At 42.9% G+C, this 23657-nt stretch overlaps 1 protein-coding gene across 3 annotated transcripts in view; it reads left to right on the plus strand.

Moving 5' to 3' along the window:
- The first annotated feature begins 2252 nt into the window (after positions 1-2252).
- Positions 2253-23657, plus strand: part of STAG2 (STAG2 cohesin complex component) — a 75192-nt gene continuing 53787 nt past the window's right edge. For all 3 annotated transcript variants that reach the window (XM_084294154.1, XM_084294157.1, XM_084294156.1), the window contains exon 1: positions 2253-2451. The gene's annotated coding sequence lies outside the window, so the exon portion shown is untranslated. The remainder of the gene's footprint in view (positions 2452-23657) is intronic.

Below are 23657 nucleotides of genomic sequence, written 5' to 3' on the forward strand. Positions count from 1 at the left end.
CCAGACCTCTAGGAGTTCCCCACATCTTCTGTTGTGCTGTCTGAATTGTTTTTGTAGTTGTACTCTAAATAGCATCTGAAAAGGGATATGTTGGGGAAAAAAAAAATGTAGGAAAGAAATGGGCCTCCCTCTTCTCTGATGATGCAAGTTTTGAAGTTTTGCTTAGACAGCATCTATGGATGAATGGAACAACTGGGAGGGAGGAAGTGAACCAGAATGCAAAATCCTCTTAAACAGCCTCTGTGCCCAATGATTCGTGATAGCTGTTGCACCTGGAGTCTGGTCTCTAGAGGGCTTCCATGATTTGTTGTTGCAAGCTTAGAAAACCAACTCTGTCACGTGAGTCAGGATACACAGAAGTTTTATTAATCTGGGCTTTTAAGGTCCAAGACAGCTTTGGAAATGGGCTGAACTATCTGCCACAGCATTGTCAGTGCTTGTACACCCATTCCTTCAAAACCACACCCTAAAAACTATGTCATGTTTTCTTTGTTAAACACATTTTTCTTGTTAAACGTATTTAGAAAAAGAAAAAAAAAAGAAAAAAGAAAAAACCTTCCTCAGCTATGAGGTCAAGTGTGTTGAGAAAGCACTGTGGTTCCATATAGCAAATATTGGATACATGTCTTCATGCCTGACTCCAAGGCAGCTTGGTGCTTCTCCCAGCTGTTGCAGTAGATTATAACAATCTTAAAAGATTTGGGATTTGAGTTTTAGTATGAGTAGCCCTACTGTACCTCAAGTAGATATGTTACTGAAATTCTGTGTGCAAGTAAAATATTAGTTTTGGAAGAGTGCAGTTTATTTTCATGGAAAAGCTGTCTATCTGGCAGCTGTCAGAAGCTGACTGTACAGGGAAGACACAAATAGATCCAGTTCTTCTTGATCTTTTTCTGTGTGTAATTTAACATCCATCTACATCACAGCAAGTTTAAAACCTTTTTTTTTTTTATTATTTTTTAAATTTTAAACAGACTATGTTTTATTCACAGTTCTTTTGCAACTTCCAGATAGTCATTAGCAGGTTCCCGTTAAAGATCAGCAACGGCCCCTGTAGCTGTAACTGAAACCTTGAACATAGATTTATGACTCAAGATGCTATTTTCAAGCGTTGCCTGAAAGGAAATCTTTCTCCTGATTTTCTTCCCTTATGTTTTCTTTCTAGCCTTCTACAGAAGTAACACAATGCATGTGTAGATTACACGTAACTATCCAGCATGAGTAATGTGCCTAGCATATACGTAGACAGGAACAAAAATTAAAATTTTTATTTCTAAATGCATAAATCTGCTCTCCCTTGAGTCCTTGGTGTTGACAGGAAGTGAAAAAATGTTCTTGAAGTTGAATATAATTTATTTCAGGTCTTCTACACATACCCAGCAACATTACATGTAAGTCTAGCATTGTTACGTGCCATCAACCCATCTTTGCTAGTTGATTTCAGCCACTCCTTATCTGATCGCAACTTCCATTGTAGGTGTCGTTTGCGCCGTGAGGCCTCACCTTAGCTTTGAATAGACAGGAACTGCTGGTTGCTCTTCCCTTAAGTGTCCTGCCTTTGTTAGGCGGGTGCACAGAGCTCCTCCGCTGAGCGCCGGCTTAGTTATGCTAACCCTCCCCCAAAAATTAAAAGTAGATAAACACAAGGGGACGATGAGAGGCTAATTACCAGGACAAAAAAATGTTCTTGTGCTGACTAATCTAACTATAAGCTTATGTGCAACTATCCAGCATGAGTAATGTGCTTAGCATTACACAAGAGAGGGGGAAAAAAAAAAAAAGCATACCACCCTGCTGCGTTGTGAAATGGAATAACCACACACGAGTGGTACGTTCATCTCCGTGAAGTGAAAACTGCTCATGGGCGACCCTCGGAAGTTTGTACGAGGCTGCGGGGGGGCGGAGGGATGGAGCTCCGAGGCGGCGGGAAAGGGCTGGGGTTGAGGCTGAGGCGGCCGCGGTGCCACTACCGCCGCCGCTCTCCTCAGCCCCGCTACCGACACGGGCTTACGGCGGGGAAGACCGAGCTGGCCCCGCGCCGTCCCCCTCCTCCGCGCCGGGGCGCGGCGCCCGGCCGCGCAAGGGCAGGAGCGGGGCTGGGAGCAGCGCGGACATGCGCGGGGCCTTGTTTACCCCGCTCGGCGCGGCCCGGCCCCGCGGCCGGCCGCCGGCAGATGTCGCCCCACGCCCAGGAGAGCGACCCGCGCCCGGTGGCCGCCAGGTGGCGCCTGCGCCCTCCATTCGCTCGCCAGCCGCCGAGCAGCGAACACCCCAAACAATCCCCAGCGCCGCCGCCAAATTAAATAACCTGCCCGCTCCCAGCGCCCTGCCCCGAGTCCCCCGCCGAGGCCCCCCTCCCCGCGGCCGAGTCTTCGGGGCCGGGCCGGGGACAGAGGAGCGGAGCTCCGGGCCCGGGCCTTCCTCGCCGCCTCCGCCGACGGCTCGGGCAAGGTAAGTTAGAAAATGGCGGCGAAGCTTCTGGAAGTTTGGAGGGGGGGATCGGGGAGCGCGGCGGCCGAGTGGGGCCGGCTGGCGGCCCGCGGTCCCCGGGGGGCTGCGGGGCCCGGCGCGGGGCGGCAGGCCGGCCGGCCGCGGGGCCTCGGCGCAGCCAAGATGGAGGACGGCGGGGCCGAGCCGCGAAAACACTCCCGGCCCCCCGCTTCCCCACCCCCGCTTTTCTCGGCGGGGAGCGGGGGGGACGCGGGCGGGCGGCGGCGGCGGCGCTGTTTGGGAGCCCCGGAGGGTCCCGAAAGCGGGCACACCCCCCACCCCCCCCCCGCTGTCCCCTTTCCTCCCGCCGCGAGCAGGCCCGGCGCTCGACGAGCTAAAATGGAGAACCTCCTTCTCCGCCTCCTCCTCCCCCTTCTCCCGAGCCGAGCAGGGGCTGCCGGCAAGATGGAGGACCGGGGCATTGTGTGTGTGCGTGTGGCGGCGGCGGGTCGGGGCCCGGGGGGAAAGCGGCGGGGCCGGAGGAGCCGCGGCTCGGCGAGGAGGGCGCTGGGCCGCGCGGCCCAAAATGGTGGGCCCCGGGCTGGGCGGCCGGGGGAGGCCGGTCCGGGGGGGGGGGGGACTCCGTGCCCGGGTAGCGCCCGCCCTCCGTCCCGCTGCGGGCTCCGGCTTCTCGGCCCCGTGCCTCGGTTCTCCGGCCGCCGAGCCGGGGCAGCTCCGCTCGCCCCTTCCTGGGCGCTCCGGCGGGGGCTGTGGCGACTGCGGCTGCCCCCGGCCGCAGCCAGGACGCGGCCCCGCCGAGCCTCCTCTCGCCGCCCCGTCCCGAAGAGTTGTGCCCCCCTCCCCCGAATTAAAAATAAAAAATAAAAATCGAGGGGGAAGCTTTTGTGGAACTCGCTTTTGCCCTCCGAGCGACTCTTTTCGGCGGCTGCCCGCTGCGGGAAGGAGTTGTGGCGGCTTCCCTTTGGGCGCGATTTATCGCTAATCCTTATTACCGCCGTTTGTCGGGACTTTTCTTAGCCCCGCACAGGGCAGCGGGCGGCTGGCGCCGGGGGCCGCGTGTTGTGGGGACCCCGCTGGGCGGCCGGGGGGGAGGGAAGGGGAGGAGGAGGAAGGAGCCGCTCCGTACCGGGGGGTTTTGGCGCCACTTTTGTTTTCGATAGCGCTGCTCGGGCCGGGCCGTGCCAGGTAGGCGGCTGGGGCTCGCCGCCCGCTCCCCCCCCCCCCCCGCGGGAAGGGGCTGGGGGGACGCGCTTCCCCCCCTCCCACTTCTCTCTGCACTTTTTATTATTTACGCGTGTTTGAGTGTTTTTCGTCTTCCCCATGAACGCGAGGTGCTCCCCGGGTCAACTGGCCGCTCCTCGATTCACCCTTTTATTTATCGCTTCCAGCGAACACCGCGGGCAGCGCTGGGCTTTTATCTCGGGGCACCCTTGCGGAACCCCCCCGCTCCTTCTGCGCCCCACACCCAGCATCCCCATAACTCTCCCTGGGCCCTTCCCCGGCCCCTCGGCCCCTTCCCGGGCCGGCTGGAGCCGCGGAGGGCCGGGCCCGGCGGCGGGGCGGGCTCCGGGCCTCCCGAAGTGCGTCATGGCGGGGCCCTCGCCGCCGCCTCCGCCCGCCACTCGTTGGCCGGCCCCGGGCGGGAGGCGGCGGCTCCGTGCCCTCAGGGGCTGCGGGGCCGGGCACTGAGCGGGGCTGAGGGCTCCGGGGGGAGCTCTGCCCCGCTCTTGGCTCGTTCATACCAAAAACAGGCCCTTGGGAACAACTTTTTCCCCTTTTCGTACTCTTTCCCCCCCCAGTCCCTTTTCCAGTCACTTCATGACTGTTGAGCTGCCTGGGACGCAACCAGCCGGCCTGCACGCGGATATTTTGCTCTCCACGGGTAAATAAATACCAGGAGTGGTTGTGCAATTGGTGGACCTTAATCTTTGCCTTCCTGGTCTGCTCATTAGCCCCAACTCTCATTAGCCTTGCAGTGATGAGTCACAGAATCGCAACGCTCACCGTGGCTGGGTACCCCTGCCCTGTTCCCCTACAGCCCCAAAAGCCCTTCCCATAAAAGCAGGGCCAGGAGGCAACCACCATGTTGGTGGCGTCAACTGCCTTCTTCTTGCCTTGGAGCTGGATGGGCTGGAATCCCCACGTTGTTCTGAGGAGTTAAAAAGAAAGCAAGCTTCAAAACGGAAGGGGAAAAATAGGAATTATTTCCCATTTCTAACAGTTCTTGCTTTCTGACCGGGGAGGTTCTTGTGGCTGATCTTTAGCAAAACCAATCATTTTTTGCTTTATTACCTACAGGTGGTCTTTAAGCAATCTGTGAGGGAAACGTGTCCTTTTATTATTTTTTTGCTGTTGTTTCAATTAACCTAACTGTGGTGAACTTATCACTGGGTAAACAAACGTTAAGTAGCCATGGAGATGGGAGGATGGGAGACTGTAATTTTCCCATTAAATTTCCTAGCACTCAGGTATCTCTCATGTTACATACTTTGACATACAACTTTGTGCCAAAGTTGTGTATTTAAATTTTTTTTTTTTGTCCATTTACGGTTTCTGGAATGTGATGTGAAGTCAAGTCAGTAAGCAACATTAGGGCTCGTTAGTCTTGTATTTAGAAGACTAGTTAAAATTTATCTAGAGGTCTTTTCTTTTAGACATAAAGTCTTGATGTTTCTCAACTGAAAGCGGAAATTACTGCTTTGAATAAGTTGGTTCAAATTAATATTTGGATATACTAATATATAGATAATATTTATTTGAGATCTGCATAGTGACAAAAAGTTGGTTGCTTCCTAGCTTATTAAAATACCTGGTTTAAAACAGTTGCTGTGTTACATGATTAGAGAGAATTCCATTTTAAATATAGAAGTATTCAATTAGCTGGCCATTAATCTAAATTAATTCCATAAATATGGCACATTTCTGCTTTACATCTTAAAGTATTTAAATCATAAATGTATGGAATGAAATGATTTCCACTTGGAAGCAGTGTAAATAATGAGCAGTCTCCTTAGGTTTACTTTGTTTCAGTCCAATCTATCCATGGCAACTAAATTCTTTTGTTTTGTTTTTAAAGTAATCTAGACAGATTCTCTTCGATATTACATGCTCCTGTAGTCTTGTAGAAAATAGCTGCAGGCTACAAACCACTTGAAAGTGAGTGCTCTTGTTGGTGGAAGCAACTACATTAGACTTAGTCAAATCATGGAATGGTGTTAGCATGTCAGAGTGTTACGAACTTTATTAGATTGCTCTTTGTCATTCACAGTTGAAATTTAGGATGATTTGTCATTTGTCATTTTCATTTGCGGTGATGTCTCAGTTGTGTTGCTGCAGGCAAATATAAGAGAGATTAGGGTGTTGGTTTTTTTTTTCTTTTTTTTGTCATTTTTGTGCCAGCATAAGCAGGCTGGATGTTTGACAGAAACCCTAAACACTTCAGTTGCTCGTTCTTGTCAAGTGAATCCCCCAAAGTAAGCAAATATTTATGCTGGTTACTTTTGCTTCTTGGTTTTGTTCCTGGAGTGCTATGTGTTGTCAAATGAGATGAGGTTTGTAACTTGGCGTTATCTCTAACTACGGTGTGACCATTTCTTCCCCGAGTAATTTTAAAACCTTGGAATATATTGTAGGTGTGAATTTCCAGAATGGTACCATCCGTCTATTTTCAGATGAGGAATCAAGAAAACATATTGGGAAAGGGATGTGTTGTGGATTGTGTCTCTGTCAGCTAGATACTGTTATTTCTAAGAGCTTCATCTGCTTCAGTAACTGTCTTGTAATGGGAAGAAGTGATTGATGGCAGCCATCAACGTAACAGCTTAATATTCTTAAATAAGCCCTGCTCATTTTCCCAGTATCGCTTAATGTATCCATGTTCTGAAAACTTAAGCTTCCTTATTGGAGGGTCATTGACAAAGGAGGAGAGAATTTATTGATAACCTAGCCCTTGGGAAACTGGTAACTGGAGCTGTGGCTTGGGAAACAGGAAGCTTCTGGAGCAAGCCCTGGAGCGCTGTGGGGCCGCACTTCAGCCGCAGCACTTGCAGTGGTCTGGGAAGGGTCTGCGGGGGGGAGGCCACTCTGGGGGGGCTCTTTGAAGGTAGGCAGACCCAAGCTTCTGCTTTGGCCAAGTACGTTTGGGAGGGAGGACCTTCGGTAAGCTTTGCAGTATTATGTCAGTGCAGCTGAAGCTCTTGTGCTAGCATTTTTTATTTTTATTTTTTTTCTCTTAAGGTTCTTTCCGGAGCAAACTGGTTGGTTGGGCTCTTCCTAAAGATTTCTGAATTTGATGGGTTATGCCGTTGCAGTGTTTCACAGTATATACTCTGTCCTTTTTTAGTATTTGTTCATCTCCAAGTTGCAACACTTTCTATTAAGAAAATCACATACCAGTGAGATATTGGGTAGAAAAACAGACAAAGTGAAACAGTTCTCTTCTTTCATCTTACTAACTTATTTCCCTCAACTGATCAGAGCTGAGGAGAGATCTGGCACCCAGTTTTGGAAAAAGGGATGCAAAAAAAATTTGTTCCTATGTTTTTCACGGGTAACCCCTTGGCTTTCATGTGGCAATTAGCTCTTTTCTAATCCTTACTTGCTACAGAGCTGCATGGAGGAGCGCTGTCTATTTTTAAACTTATTTATCCCAATCTGAGTCAGAACCAAGTGTCTATAGAACTGCATTTGTATGCAGATACTTCTTGTCTTATTATGACTTCAGAGAGAAATTAAAAGTTAGATTCCCTGTAGCTGCTTTATCCTTGTATGTATTGTATTTTATTGTCTACTTGGTACGTTTTTTTTTTTTTTGACTGTGTAGTTTGCTATAACTTTTCCTGTGGGAGGTGTTCTTTTTTTTTTTTTTAAAAAAAAAAAAAAAATATGATTAGAATAAGTAGATGTGAGAAAACTAGCATATATCAGAGGGTTGGTTGTGGTCTGTGAGAAATTAACCACAATACCCACCCAAAACCAAGTATGTAGAAGAGAGCATGCCATTGTTTTGGTGGATTGGTCCTGTGTTTTCTTACAGCTTTGATTCTGATGGTTTATCTGTCCTGCACTTACACACCCTTGTACGTTTCACTTTTCTATGCTTCTGTTTCACTACAGGTTAGTTACTGGGTAGGAGAAGGGAGGTGTGTATGACAGGAGAAGTTCAGTAGAAGATTTGTTCCTTACAGCAGCTTTTCATAAGCGCTTCCGTGTGACTCCTGGCAATGGAAGTATTTTTGTGTTGGTTCCTGATGTTTCAGGGTTGATACGGCAAGCAAAATTTCACACACTTGCTTATGATGACTCTTGCTTGTATTGGGAAGAGAAGTCTCAACTGATGTATTTTACCATGTAATACATTCTTCTGCAGTGGTTTAGATTGACGCAAACAAGTAGAGCCAGAGTCCAAACTTAAGGGTTTTTTATTGGCAAGTCATGAAAAGAGATTAAACATGCATTTCAAAAAAGCTCTAAACCTTTCCAAAGATAGTGGCTATTTAAAAAAGAAACAAAAGAAACAACAGACCTTAGGAATGTGTGCTTCATTCAGCTGGGATTGTACCTTAGAGCAGGCTTGGAGGTTTTGCCGAGGTTTGGTGAGATGTTGCTCAGCCTGCGGGCAGTGAAGGACCTGCTGCGGGGTGGACGTCCTTCCTGGGCGTGCCTGTCCCTCCTGTGCCCCTTTTCAAGGGGTGCTGATCTACCTGTTGTCACACAGCAAACAGGCATTTATACGGTTATTTTCCTACTGCTTAACATGAGCCATCTGCCTGGAAAGACCTGGGGATCTTGGGTTTGGAGGTAACGTTACAGCTCTTGGTTATGGCTAAATTGCATTATTTTCTTTTTATGTAATGTAGGATTTCAGCCTGAGCTTTGTGAGGCAACACCTCTCATTCAGCATCTCATCTGGGAAAAAAGTCGGACTTTTGCTCTGTTTGCAAATAAGAATAAGAGGTTTAAGATGAGGCTTTTCATTTGTGCAGTTACCTGTAGGTAAAAATCCCAGTTTATCCCTTAAGAAAGATGAACTCTGGAAGTTTGGACCTGTATCAAGTCTTAGTAAGCAGATAAAACCAGCCAATTATATTATTTGCACGTTATTTGGGAGAGTGTCCAGTGTGAGGGGAGTTTGCATGGAGTAGGGGTGTGATTTGAGAGGGAATATTCAATATCCATATTTTTATGCTGTTTCTATTACCTTACTATGGGCAGTTAAGTATATAGATAGCCAAAGGGTCTTAAAAAAATCCTGTGAGTAGTAAATGTCAGAAATGCAGTTTTCTAGTTCATGCAGCATGTGTCTGAGGTGTCTAGTTTTTAATTTAAAGGTGATTTTATGTGACATGAGTCCTGGAACAAGGTATTTTGGATAGTTATGGATACAGTGGCCAAATAATTTAATTTGTTTGAGTAGTAAGACTCTACATTCTGACCCCTGGCAGTAATTTTCATTTCACTTCTGATCTTCCTAGAAGCAGGCAGCTGAGTAATTATGATGTTTCCTCCAAGGAAAAAGAATGGAGAAACTTGATAAAAACTCAAAAGCAAGGATGACAAGTGACTGCAGCCTAAATATGGCCGTGCTATGCTCGTGGCAGGCAAACGGGACTGAAAGTTGATACCAAGTGGCTGCTTCCATTTAAGTCAAGTTGAAAAGGAAGGAGTATGATCTTCATAAGTTAAGATTAGCAATGTAAGTAATTTAAAATTTTGTTATTTTGAACTCTGTAGGTATGAGAACCACATTCTCGCAGGAAAGTTCCAGTCTGGCGTGCTGCCACGCGCTGTTCTATTTTTATCATTGCTCTAGGTACCTTTCTGAAAACTGGATCCAAAACACTGTATCTTTATCCCCCCATAAAAGCAAGCTTTGCATTGCAAATTGGCAATTGCTTCCCTGGAAGCATTGGCACAATGGAAAACTGATGTGTTTTAGGTGAGGGGACAAGGGCCAAGGGAAGGGCCCTGTGAAGGGCTTGGCCAGCCTCCTGCTTAAACCTGTCCTCCTCCTGTGGGACTTGGGCCGATTGAGTTCTGAGCTCCTCAGAAAGTAAAGTTTCCCCTGTCTCTTACAAATCATACTATTCTTATTTGGAAAGCCCAAAGTTGTCTTGCAATACCAGCAAGATTAATTCCCTGTCCATGCTCTATTCCCTGCTGTATGTTTGGGGAGTATTCCTTGATGATGGAGGCTTTGGGAGCTAATGACCTGTTTTAGAGCTGATTGTGTTTTTTATTGGTGATTATTGAGAGAAAAGGAGAGAAATAACATCCAGTGCCCATCTTCCTCTTCCCTTGGGTTGTGTTTTCTATCTTTATTTTTCCCCTGCTGTCCACCCTTAGGCTTCAGTACTGTGCAAAGGTCTTACAAATAAAACTTCCTCTCCTAACCGAGTTGCCCGTTCACTAAAGCATCATTCATACACCAATCAAAATGATTCTTTAATACTGTTTCTTGCAGTTTTCGTATTTAAGTGGTGATATTTTTATTCCTTCTCGTAAGTATTATTTCTAGAAATCTACAGTTCATTGGAAACTATGGTAACCAGAAAGGAAAGCTGCACAAGTAGCTGTTGCATCTGTGGTATGGGTCTGTCATTACTTCCCTGATAAACTAGTGGCCAAAAAAGCCGAAATTGGGTTTTGCATATTGATATACCAAACATGGAAAGGGTTTATTAAAGCAAGAGCTTCAACGATGGAGGGAAAAAAATGTTTTTTTTTTTTTCTTTCCCCCTAGCTGCTGGATTACGTTTGTCTTCAACATTGCATGTTTAAAGTACTGTTGTTTTATTAATCGGGCTTCCATTCAGCATTGATAAACATTATTTCTGGACTGATGTGTTTATATCAGAATTTGTTTAATTTTTAAAAAGTTTATCAGTTACAATGTAGTGCTGATGTAGCAACATGCATATGCCATATTACTGCACTACTATGAAATAGAACTGATTTTGTAAACTAGAAACCTGTGGCTTGACAGTTTGGAAATAATCAGAGAAAAAAAAAAACAGCCTTTAGGCATTTTATTCCTCTTGCTGCACTGCATCGTCTTTCTGGTTATACTGCTCACTTTCTACCCACTGATGTGATAGTATTATGAAAGTTAATAAAGTTCTGTACTTAGATGAGAGTCTGTGCCTCAGAGCAGTATTGTTGCTGCAAAGCAAAAATTTACTAATGTGGCAAGACAGACAAAAATAATGACAAAAACATTAAAAATCTTCAGTTCAATAACAGTGGATGGAAGAAAATACAGTAAGTCATTCTGTTCCCATGCAGTAGGTCAGGCATTAAGATTCTTCAAATACAATAACAATCTCTGCAAAACTTTAATTCTTGGTTTTTCCTCACTTTGTGCCAAGGGGATGCAAACTACATTAAGCATACCTTGAATTCAGAACTGTTTGGGTAAGTTTTGTTTACAGAGTGGATTAATGTGTTCTGGCTTAATCCTGCAAGTGGGCTTAGTCTTCCTCAGTCTCCACCGAAGAGGAGTGTGGAAAATGATGAATTATTTTTTTTCTGGATGCAAGATTTCATCTTAATAGTCTGGAGATGTAGGAGATTTAATGAAGTTGTTTAGTTCTTTTTCAGTAAGCATAATTTGAGAATATGTAAGGAATTAACATGTAAGCATCCTAGAACATGAAGTAGGATTACCAGGTTAATGCCAAGGAAATGGGGAAGATAGAAAAGTGTAGGAACGTGTTGATGCTTGCTGTAGGACCATTTGATAAGTGTGTTCTGTGTCCAGATGCATCACTTTCACTCTTGTTTCTGTTGTGGCATGTGTTGGCATTGAGCTACTAGCTTCATCGAGTAAACTAACTGCTTCTATGTAAAGACTGAACCATGTCCTATCAGGTGTGGAAGGTGCAAATGTTTGTCTTAAATGTGTAAAAAAAGTTAAGATTTGAAAAATTAAAACCTTCTGAGGGGATCTGGTGGAGGAGAGAGACCAAGCAAGTAATCGATTGAAAGCAGAGCTGTTCTTTAACATAAGGAGGGTGTTGATGGGTGGTTGCTGGAACTGACTGAGAGACCAGAACCGGGCAGTTATGTAAGTGGGAGCCATTTCAGAAGAGAGCCCTGCCTGCAGAGTTTCCTCCCTTCTCTTCCCCTTGTGTAGAGCTTCCTCTCCAGCAGTGGAAGACACAGGCAGGTCAGTTCGGTGGCCAGGTGCCACTAGCATAGTGATCCCGGTCCTGTGCTGTGGCCACGTGTGTCTGTGTTTCCTGTGTGAGCCCATCAGGCGTGCTGGCTAAAGGAGCTCCACTGAACAACAAGAGAGGAGTTTCCTGCCTGATTAAATCCCTCTGGAGTTGCAAGGTGCTGTGCTGTCCCTGCATGGAAGGGCGCAGTAACTTGGGCCAGCAGGAATAGGGATTGAGTGGGGCTGTCCCTTTCAGCACCTGGAAGCGGTGTCTCAGCTCTGCTCAAACTGTAGTGGGAGTGCTTTCAGTAACTGTAGGGCTGCACAAATAAAACTTGGCTCCCACTGTCATCTACTTCTCTACCTGCTCATACTCTTGAAAACCATTTGGGCTGTATGCCAGTTGCAAAAGTAATACTATAATCTTTGCTGTGATCTTCCTTTTATCTTTTTTTTTTTTTTTTGTCTGAAATGTTACACAGTCTTTAATAGATCAGTTAGAGCTCTGCAAGGATATTCAGGACCGCTGTTGATTTGCATTAATTTATGCAGGCAGGAAGATAACGTATGTTTTTCTTTGCTTTCAGTCTGCACGCTGATGAGAAGTTGTGCAGGTGCTGCTTGGAATGAGGCAGAAGGGGGAAGATTTAGGAACATGGAGGCATTGGGAACATGGAAGCAGGAACCTCTCTACAAGGTTTTCTTTCGGCCTTGGTGTGGTTAATCACATGCAGTTGTGAGAACCCTGCTAGACCTTCTGCTTCAGTTGGATGCTTACCAGCCTCTTGTGGTTAGACCTTATTAGAAGCCTTTGCACTCTTGAGTTTTCTGTGGTTTATGGAAGCTGCGGTGCCAGCTCTGTACTTGAGGTCTGTCGTAGGTCCACGTTCTGTAAAGAGGCCATCAGGGATGGCCCTTTGTGGACCATTCTGTGCATTGATCTTACGTCCTGTTCCTCCCAGATCATCTTCCCAGCTTTGGAGTTTTGTGGGCATGCCGAGGCTACACGTATTGTCTCCGGGAACATCTGACAATTAAACCAGATATGTGCCTTTAAAAAAAAAAAAAAAAAAAGATCTTTAAAGATCTTTAAAGATCTTTTGTCAGAGATGCCGAGAAGTAGTCAAAATAATGCCTGAACATACTTCCTTGCCTCTCCTTTACCCCTCTTTAGGCTAATTTTTTTTTGTTTGTTTGTTTGTTTGTTTTTTTACTAGGTGGAATCATACTAGCTAGACTATTATGCTTTTCTTTATGTGTCCAGGAAGAGCTTCACTGTTAATTGATCAGGAGCTTGCACAGCAATTGCTTAATTCCTCAGCACTTCAGATATGAGGAAACTGGTCTGCTTTAGGCAGAAGCTGTGATTTGTTGAAAATAAGCTTCTTTATGAATAATCAAACTGACAGCTATGCTGTAGGCTGTGTGTTTTGCTTGGTGAAGTTGTAGTCTGGTCAGAAATAGACAACAGAAAAACCACATGTACAAACTATTGGGAGTTTTGTAAGTCATTTTAGATTGTACAGAGGGTTATTGAGGTTCAGGTGGTTCACTACCTGTTCATGTAAACCGTGTTGGAGTAGGAGTTGCTTTTTTTGGTGTTGAATCTGTAGAAGCAAGTGAGCATGGCTGGTGGGCATTGGTTTCCCCCAATTCTGTAGGTGCTCCTTGGGGAAGACAGCTGTAAATATAGCTGTGATTGCTTGATCTATGTCAGGTTCTCTTTATTGCTGTTAAAATGTTTCTGTGGGACTTCCCTGTTTGGAGGCATGCCAAAGTGAGTGTGTGGGAAGACTTAATACTTGCTGCTTACATAGCATTTTGTATGTTCAAAGTCATCTGCAAATATTAACTAATCTTCATTTAACACTTGAGCCCAATTCCTGTCACTATAAATCAGTAGCAGCCAGTTATGACCCGTGTTTTTGATGTCAAAAGAACGAAATGCTGTAACCAGGGCAGTTAAGAATAATCTCTGCCATCTTATTAACATACTGTTTTTGTCACTACTGTTCTGGCGTAGTGTGATGGAGAAAAAAGTTATGAATAAGATGTAGTGCTACTCCTTGGGAGGTCCATGCCTTTAGGATGCTGGCTGCTGCAAAGGATGGCGTTGCGTTCGTGTAGTGTGTGCAGTTTCAATCTTTCTGGGCTAGTTTTTGTTTCTGCTCTATTAATGTTTATTTTTTTTCCAGTCTGAGGAGACATAGCATGTTCATGACAAATAATGCTGGGAGAACATTGCTCTTTCTGAGCTTGTTTCTTAAGGGCTGTCATTCGTTCGTCTTAAAGCAGTCTTAAGTTGCAATTGATTTTAGTTATTTACTGTATACTTACTGAAAAGTCACTAAGGCTTTCCCTGTTGGTGTTGTGGCATTGGATAACTGATACACATTATACGGAACCAGTAGGACAAATTCATTAAGCCGCTAGTGTTTAGATCACAGTCAAGTGCTCACGACACTAGAAGCAAAGTGGCTGTGGACTTCCTCACTAGGGTCCTGTACTCTACTTCGAACATTACTAGTAAGTTGGCTTTTTGTTTATGCTGTTTACCATCTGTTCATAACTAATGTTTTTAGTTGTGTTGTGGAAGTAGTTTGCGGCTGCGGGGTTTGAAAAAAACAGCATATGTATTTAAAGCAAACAGATTTATAGCTCATAAAAGTGCCCCTATCAAGTGGCAGTTTTTACAGGAAGTCAGGCAGTTCTAGCTTCTATTAGCTAGATTTTCTACTGCTGCTTTTCCTCATAAAGAAGTTTAAAAATATGTTTTTTTTTTCCAAGTTGTTTACAACTGTGCAATGAGTTTACAAATGTGCGTCTTTGCATGGCAGTTGGATTTGGTGTATCGAGCATCGTTTTAAAGAGACTTCAGCAGTTCTTATTCAAGGTTCAAGATGTTGTTCCAACTTCTCCATAGAGAGATAAAAGGGAAAAAATACAGAAAAGTGTCTATGCAGTAACCTGCCTGTCCAAAGCAGTGTGAGGAAGGAATCCTGAACTGGGGACAGTCCCAGGACAGTCAGGGCACTGTGCTGAAGCAGTGCTTGTTATCCACATCAGGACTGGTGCTGCCTTGAGTCTCGGAGACACCTGCAGAGTGCTTGGGAAAATGGAGTGGAGCAAAATCAGCCTGGCAGAGATGTATGGTCTCTGGGGACGTAGAGAAGAGTTGGCTGTATTTTAAGAACAAATCACTGGTTTCTAAGCAAGTTTGAATTGTGACTTTAAAAGTCAACTGCAAATTTCAGGGGGAAAAGCCTATAGAAGCAGGTGAAATCCTTTACTTCTGGTAACTTTTTGTCTTTGGCCAAGTAGTTCATTAGTGTTAGTTGTTAGGTACTAATTTGTTGTAGGGTTTTGGTTTGTGAGATTTTTTTTGTTGGTTATAAGACTCAGTACCTTCAGAAATTGAATGACTCAGAACTTTTGACCTTCACTAAATGTCTAAAATATAGGTATCTTTTTAAGAAGAGTAGCATTGAGTACAAAAATAATAAGAAGAATACCTAAGTAAACCATATGGAGGCCTGGTACTGTTTGAAAAGTTTTAATCTTCTGATCTTAGGTAAAACAAACAATAACTGTGTATTTCTATTTGGTTATTGTCTGACAAAGTGTTACTCAAAACAGCTCAGGTATGAGCATAGTCTATAAAAAAAATGTATTTTCTGGTAATAACGTGAGTTTTAGAAGATACACAGATCAATGAAGAAATCATTAGAAACAGAACTAGTTCTCATTACTTACGCATACAGTATTAAACTACTTGGAGTGAGTGCTGCCTGTAATTGAATAAAGCTGGTCCCAGCTTTCTATAGAGTAATGGCAGATTCTAATTGTGTCTGATACGCTGCAGAAACATTGTAATAGTAATGGATTGGAGAACCTGAGTGAGACCACTCTTAGCTGTATTTGGTAAAATGAGCTATAGCTTCTTTGTTCAGCAGGGATGTAACATGTTTCTATTTCTGTCACATCTATGCTGCTTCTGTTACCATTTTATATAGGGTTTAGGTAAAGGTGAATACCTGTTGGTTGTCACAATGCTTGTTCAAAGACTACAAAACAAGCCCATGAGAGGTTTTGTTATTGTAGGAAAAGCAGGACTGGGGCCAGGTTGCTGTGATAACTGGTGGGGTAACACTTAGTGTTTGAGTGCTGTACTGACTGCATCCCAGTGCCCTAGCTGGGGGGATAAGCTAGGTTTGGGACACCCTATGGCAACGTTTAAAGTATCTGTAGTCTACCAAAATGATATGGACAACGCTTTTTTTCTACATCATTTGACAGTCAATTGTCTGCTTGTCAAAGCCTGCTGCAGTGTCTCAATGATTTGAAAAGAGGGGGTCCTTAACACCAGCCACAGGACTCTTGTTGAGCCAGCTCGACTTACTGATCTGCTAGAAAGCAAATTAATTCTGAAAGATTAATAGGTTGTTGCTCAACAGGCACAAGGAAAGGTCTGACAAGCACCCTTGACCATGAGATTTTGGCCAGAAGTAATGCAGGGCAGAAGAAGGGGCCATGGAACAGTTCTTTCACTGGTAGCAGCTCATCTGTTTTGTTTCATTATCAAACTACTGTTTGTGTTTGGTTATTGTTTCTAGTGTCATTCATGATTTAGGAAAAAAAAAAAAAAAAAGGATATATTTAATGTAATTCATTCAGATTGGTATAAAGTGCTCTTTGAGTTGGTAAACGAAAGTAATATTGGAGAAAAAGAAATAAATATTGGGAAAAAAAATCACTGGTACTTGGCCAGGTTGTATATACTGAACAGCTCCTTTTTCTAAAGGTGAAAGGCATTTTGAGGAGACAGAGAAACAGCAGACAGAAATAGGGAAGTAAGTGGAAGTAATGGAAATGCTTAAGTTTTAAAATGGTGTTTTATGCTATGTATGTGTATTCTAACTAAGCTTTCAGTAATAACGTGAGCATAAAACGTGCAAGTGCTGGGGAGAGCATGATGATTTCCAATACCCACTTCACTTTAAGGATTAGGGAGCTCCTACACAAATGACTTCACACCTTTAGAGTTGGACAGGGCATGTTGCAGGCTGGCACTTGTGTATCGTGATATTGTAGAATTTTGTCTACAGTGATAGAAATGGGGGATATCTGTATTCTCAGACTGGTAAAATATCACCACATTGCTGGATCTATTTAAGTGGTTCTCTGGACACGCTAATCTGGGAGTAGATTATACTCCAAATAATATGGAGGGTGGCTGTGCAGTTTATTCAGAGAGACTTGTAGGTGAAGGAATCAATCGGTTGAGTAGACTTCAAACAGCATAACTGGCATGTTGCTGCAAAAAATATTGCTATTTTGGGCACTGTACGAAAGCTCAGCTATTGCAATTGTTATGCTCACAATCGATATTTTATAGCGAATGAGTTAGAACAATTAATATATTTTTATGATTGTGAAGAACAAGGAAAAAATGTTCTTAATTGTATGAAAAATAAATGTTACTTGAAAACCATTTTGCTGGTGGTGAACTAGATCTTTAAATATTGAGAAAACAATGCTAGGGAATGGCTTGGTATGGAATACATATGTGGAATGAGATTGAAAGGAGAGGAAAATAAGGGATTTATTTTGAGGGGAACAAACCACCAGGAGACAGAGTTGTCAAAAAAAAAAAAAAAAAGGTAAATTTAGATAAGAAAATATTTGTTAAGAATATTTTCTTGATACAGTACAAAGGCGTATCAGCACTGAAGGAAATGCCAAGTTAAGATAGTAAGCGGTCTTTTAAGAAAAGGGGGTAGGGGGTTTTAGGTAACATGATTGCAAATGCTATCTTTCCTTGCTATTGGGTATATACTGTGGCATTTCGGTTTGTTACTTGAAACATGTTGCATTTACTGGATAAATAACATCTTTATTTTTATTCTTGGAGATACTTTGTCCTGCTACATTGGCTAGGCTTGACAGTCTTTCAAGAATCTTACTGTATTTAGCTTTGTTACCTTTGAGTAGCAGTGCCATTTGAAGTTGTCTTTGTGCTCTGTGCCTTCTTTTTGCATTTCCCCCTTCCTTTTTCTCCCTTCTTGGCTTTTTTTCCTCCCGCAAGTATACTTTCAAAGAGCACTAAATTCAACAGGAGAATCGTAGAGGGTGGCCTTGATGGTCTATAATAATGGTTTTAATATTATGTCAGTTCATGTTATAATTCACAAAATGATCATGCTTTGGTGCCCATCCTTTGTGAAAAAAGCCTGGCGGCACTTGAGTTGTCAATAAATCAGAAACGCCATGGCTACCTGTTAGAAAGGTGCTAACCAATTTTGTCTGCTTGAGAATTTTTAGGTTAAAACCAGATTTAATGTTGAATCATGTGTCTCCTGTGTCTGGGCTAGGCCCAGGGTTGTGTGTTCCTGCCTGGCTACCAGAAACGCAGCTGTGTGCCTCAGTCTAAGCTGCATCAGGTTTTTGTGACTGTGTGACCTGGTGCTGCTTTGTCCAAGGGTTAATAATCCATGTGTTAGCATTTCTGTGCCCTCTTGGCACTGAAGGCAGGTTATGGAGAAACCTGAAACTGTGATTTGAGCATCTTGCTACAGTTTTTAAATGTCTGTAAATTAGATATTCCTGTGCTTAGACCATTCATCTGGTGACTTAGTTCCAGAATTAGACAGTTATTTATTCTGGAAAACCTGCACGGTGATTTGGAAGACACTGTATTAGTCTTGCCCTGAGCATTTTTCTTTGAGGGCTGTGTGTGATGACAGTACAGATGTGAGGCTGTTGCTGTGTTACCTACCTGTATTGCCTTATGGGCTACAAAATGAAATTTTATATGTTTTATTTTTTGTTGAAGTTTCTAATAAATGTGAATCATTACTAGAAGACCAAATTCTTCTTCATTAATAACCTGATTAAAATAAGGGCAGATAATATTGCAGAAAAGTCAGTGCTACTAATTTCACTTAATAAAGACCAAATGATTTGATAGGTAAATACTGTCCATTTCATTAGGGCTGAATATTAATTGTCTTGTTCTAATTTGGTAACAGTTACCTTCCTGAAGTAATTCTCTATCCGTGCCATTTCCATTTGTCTCCTCCCTAACCCTTGTTCCTGCCCTCACATATTTAGATTTATGAGCAGCGTCTGTATTAACACTGTTAATTCCTATGTCTTTAGGAATTCTCTGAGAGGCACAGCGGAGCCTTTTAACATTTAATAATGTTAAAAAGTCTCTTTCTGACCTTGATGTTCGCTAATTTTTCTCGTGCGGCAAGCGGACTGCAGTGTGGCAAGCAGAAACAGGGTGGTTGTCAATAACGGAGATATGGGCTAATTGGATCCACGTTAGCAGCTACCACTGATGAGGTATAGGGACCTCAGTCCAGACTTTTTCAAAAAATCTGTTAAGATGAAGAAGGAGAAAGCATAGGGGTTACACTTTCTTAAGGATGCTTCATATTTGTGCAAGTAGACTTGGTCTCCTAGTATGAGTTTGGGAAAAAAAAGGCTACAATAGGAAAAACAAAATATTTTCTCCCTTGTTTCTGTCAATCATTGTTTGGTTAGAGGTGCAATTTTGTGTTTATTAATAGAAAGGTCTTATTTATTTGGGATACATTGTTATCCCTAGATAGCCCTCTGTTTCTCTCCCTACAGAAATAGGAAATCCAAAAATCAACTTTGTCCTAAATTCAGGCTTGGGAAGCAGTTGTGGGGCCAAAACTTCATTTTGCTCGTGTATATATTGATGGAACAGGGGAAAAACCACAAACAAATGCTATTCACTATCTCAGGAAAGGTTTTCACAGTAGACCAGCCAACTTTAATTGAACTAATTAATTACTTTGGAGACCAAAAGAGTATTGCACTCAAAGTTTATAAGAAATCTTCTGTTAACACAATTCTATGGCTGGTCTATTTTGAAACTAATACCCATACAAGAAGTTCTATGATTTGTTGTCATTAGCACTGCTAGCCTTTTTCTGAAGAGTATGCTAGTGTCCGGTCCTGGTGGGGAGAAGAGTGTAAATTTGGATCCTTGATGGTTTTTTACGTGACAGTGGGGACAAAGTTAGGGACAGTGGCTTAAACTTCCAAACTCATTTTTCTTGTCTTGGACCATTGATAGAGAACAGTATGGCTTTTTCAGGGAACAGGACAAAGCTTGTCTTGTCTGGAGGGTAACTGGTAGGTTAATAGCCTATTGTCAGACGTAAGTTTGGTATAATTAAAGTGCTGTGATTTTTAATGAATAATGGCTTAATATTTGCATCTGATAGTTTTTTTGAACATATGCACTGTATATGAGATATTGTATATGTATACATAAGTATATGTGTGTTCTGCAGGTGGATTTCTCTGAATAGCATTTTGCTTGTAGCATTAGAACCATGGCAGAGCCTTTCTTACTAACCACTGATAATTCAGCTGATGAGTTATTGCCTGGATTTGTCCTCTGACTGCCCCTACTCCATGCGCTTGTAAGATTTAGAGTTCATTGGAGAAGGCTTGTGGAAGCCTCCCAGAAGCTCCAAACAATTGTTATGCATTACAGTGAGATTTCCAGGATGTAGAAATGGGTAGCTTGTGCCTTTCTTCAGGTCAGTAGGGGATCCTAAAGGGTGCCGGGAACCTGTGTTACAGGGGCAGCTAGGTGGTTGTAAAGAAGCAGCTGTGAGCGCCATGTGTACATTAATAATCGAGCAGTTTGGGGAGCTAATGCCTGTTACCGTGCATCGTCCTCACTTTTTCTCCCCACATGTGACAGTACAGGCACCGCTGGGGCTGACACACTGGAAATTTTGTCTTTGGTAAAATATCTGGGGGAAGTCCAGGAAGGCAACTACTTTCTCTTCCAGCTCTGCAGCTTTCTTTGGGGTTTGGGTTGTGGGTGGTCATTATTCATTCTGTTTTCAAGCTGCTTTATTGGCAAATAGGTAACTTGTATCCACTGTGTGAGAAATTCTTTCATGTTTAAAAGTTTGTGGAAAGTTTGTTTCAGATGGCTAGAAATTAGTATGAGAAATTGTATTTTCAATATTTCTTAAGGTGCTGCTCATTCTGAGGGATTTTTTCGTTATTAAAAATACTGAAATACTAACATTTCCTGCGTAAGAAGGGAGACCTGCTAATTGTGGATTAACAACTGTTTTTCATGTTGGTTCTTACTCTTTACAAAATGCACGTGCACCCCTTCTCTGACGTGGCGGTGGGACTGCAATATTACCATATCGCTGCTTTGATTTTTGTTATTTCCTTTGAGCTGCTGAGGTTAACACAAGTCATGTTGTCTTCCACTTCTTTCCTCTCTTATGAAAAGTGTGGGGTGTTCGTTAGCTACCTATGCATAGCTGGATGTGTGTTATTGATGCTGCTTTAATCAACCATAAGTAGTTTCCAGAGAACATCTTGGAGGCATATTGTTTCCTTGGGGATTTATTGCATTTGCAACATCACACCTCTGTTCCTCCTGCTTACAGAATATGATTATCAGCCATTAGTACTGAATACTTGAACGTGGTCACTACATAGTGTTTCCTCGCTCATCTGCTATTTCTATCCTGCATGCTATTACGGATCCCTCTCTAGTGTGTTTGTTTTTTGCTCACCCCTTTCATGCTCTTTGTTTATTCCTGTGCTCACTGTTCCAATATAAATCCCCCTTAGTCTTGCTAAGAGAACTGTAGGTAGGTTGTTGGGTTTATTTTCTTCTATCAAGTGATGTTGTCTTCATTTTCCTATGTAAGATAAAAATTCCTGCAATTTTACTGGTGATCAGTCAGTGTCTTGGAAAAGATGCTAGATATTCAGGATATTATATCATTTGAATATCTCACCCCTACCCCACCCCCATTTAATTTTGAATGCATGCTGTAGAAAACTGAAAAATCACATCCAGACTTCTGGGCTTTTGCCTTCATGTTGCTTAGATTAGAGCTGTTAACAAGTAATATGTCATGTTGCACATTCGTATGTGATATACGAGCACACAAAACGGTATTTCAACCCCGATGGTTTAAATCTTTTTTTGTACGTATAGTCATCCATGTTTTGCATTTGCCTGCCTTACTGGAGGCAGACATGTTTCAAACCATTGCTTCTTATGCAAAATGAGGTTGTTAAATCAGAATTGCGATAATAACCACGTATTGTCTGTTAGTTTAATCTAAATTTTGGTAATGGTAAGTACAAAAATGAAAAATTTGTTCTTTCCATTTCTGCGTAGGGAATCATGGTGGTGCATGAACCTTGATGTGTTGGTAAGATATTTGGTTTAAATAGGCAGCCATGGTGCTCCTTTGTCTTCTCTCCCTTGAAATACTGGCTTCCATTCTGAACAAGAATACTGTTTTGGTAAAGGGGAACCAACTAATGGCATCATTTTATGCTAACACTTGAAGACTTGCAAGTATTTTGATCTAGCACATACCTGGAGATGTCTTGAGCTAGAAATGGTTGCTTGTGTTGCTCCAAGGAATCACCCCACAAGTGAAGTGAATTGCTCAATGAGTTACTTCACTTTCCTCAGTGTTATTGGAGGAATTAAAAATGTTTTGGTATCTGCTTCTACAAATAATGCTGGATGTTTGTCTTCCTTTTCTCTTCAATATTATTTTTACCTTCTATTTAAACTTAAGGAAACTGATTTTAGGGGAACTCAGATGCTGACATCATTAAATTATGTCAGGGTCAAGACAACTTTAATTTTCTCCCTGATTTGTGCTTTTGGAGTATGCTTAGTTGTGCTGTAATACACAAATACATACAGAAATACTGTAATGTGAAGAATGATTCTGCTTTCGCTGCTGTCGACTGTTACTTTAGTTTGTAATCACCATACACTTAACCATGTCATTATATGGTCTAATAGAGAATGGTATAAAATGATTTTGCTTGGGAAGAAGAGGTCAGTATTCGTCTGTGCTACAGAGGGACCTGATGACATTCTTTTAGGGCTGGGCTGGTAACGTGTCCTGTCTGGATTGGCTTTTCTGTAAACACTGCTTTGAATTATTTTCTTAACCATGTCTCAGGTGGTCAGACTGTTACGCATTTATTTGTGAGGAAGCCGTGAATGGCAGTTTTGATGGAGTACTTCCTCAGTATCACTACTACAGGTAGTGGTAAAGGCTGTTTTATAGCTTGTTGCTGGCTGTATGTGTTTACTGTGTGTAAATTGAATGCTAAGGTTTAATACCCAATTTTTAACACTTGGTGTGCTTTCTTATTCTTACTAATATATGTGGAAGTTAATTGGAATCAGTTCCCTGGGGGACTGTAAATCAAGCACTATCCTCAGTTCTTGTTGAGGCTCTTTACTCTCTCAGAAGGTGTTTGTATTTATGCCATTTTATTCTGTTGTAGAACAGCTGTCTGCACCAGTCATGTGCTGTAGACCTTCAACTGCTCCAGCTGCATTGGTGGAGCATCGCTTGCCACGTAAGCAAATTTGCTGGTGGCTGCTTGTTCTGTGGTCAGCATGGGGTTTCTCTGATCTTCCCAAGGGCTCCTTCCATAGTGCTGCTCACCCCAATTCTTTCCTGTCCCTGCAGAAGTGGGGTGTCACTTGTAGCTCCACATCAGGTCTTGCTAGCATCAGCTGCAGGAAGAGCTGGTACACCTCCCTGGGTTTTATTCTGCCTTGTTTTCTTCATGGGCTGTGTATTATACAATATTCTGTGGTTCTAGAGTAGTTTTTGCACTTAGCATATAAAGTCTTAAGTTAATTCACATAGTAATAAAATTTATGTTCTGTAATTAATTTTTTGGCAGGCATCTGTTTCACAGTAATGAATTGGTAGCAGTTCCTAAAATGTCTGTTGACTGTCTAGAGAATTGTAGGAAAGCTGGCATTTTAGAAATGTTTCTTAAAACAGAAAGAAGTGGGCCGCTTCACATTAGCTCATTTTTTTCTCAGAACTTCCAACTGAAATGAAAATAATTTTATTTTCGTGGATTGTTTTTCTCTTTACCCCTGAACTTAAAGGGTAATTGCTCTCTCTTCTTCTCAAATACATCTTCGAATTAGACAATAGTATTCTAAAGGTGCAGGTAGTAGTTACAGTTC

The sequence above is a fragment of the Netta rufina genome, assembly GCF_964035555.1.
Source record: "Netta rufina genome assembly, chromosome: 12".
Lineage (NCBI taxonomy): Eukaryota > Metazoa > Chordata > Aves > Anseriformes > Anatidae > Netta > Netta rufina.